Consider the following 418-nt stretch of genomic DNA (forward strand, 5'->3'; position numbering starts at 1 on the left):
ACAGATGTTAGTGTATCATTTAACTTTCAGCATTCAAATTAAGCCAAAATGTAATATGCATTAGTTAGGTTATTAGTGTAAGTGAAAACTCATAATTTGAGTTCTAATAATAATAACAATTGATAAATCATAAAGTTCAATCTATTGCTAAAGAAAATTCAGCAACACTCATATATATAAGGGTATTTTATAGAAGATCAAATAAATTTTAATCAAAAAAATCAATTTCTGTTTATTTTTCCGAAAGATGATATGATTTCTAACAAAAATAAATCACAAAGGCTCTTAATTATTCACTTTTTGAGACAATTTGATCCTTTTTGTTTTTACCTAAAACAATGTAATTATTTGGAATTAAAAATATCCAGCATGTCTTAATTAAACAAGGTAAATAATTAAAAAAATTCAGTTTTATTTA

Source organism: Arachis ipaensis, chromosome B02 (genome assembly GCF_000816755.2).
Source record: "Arachis ipaensis cultivar K30076 chromosome B02, Araip1.1, whole genome shotgun sequence".
In the NCBI taxonomy this organism is placed as follows: domain Eukaryota; kingdom Viridiplantae; phylum Streptophyta; class Magnoliopsida; order Fabales; family Fabaceae; genus Arachis; species Arachis ipaensis.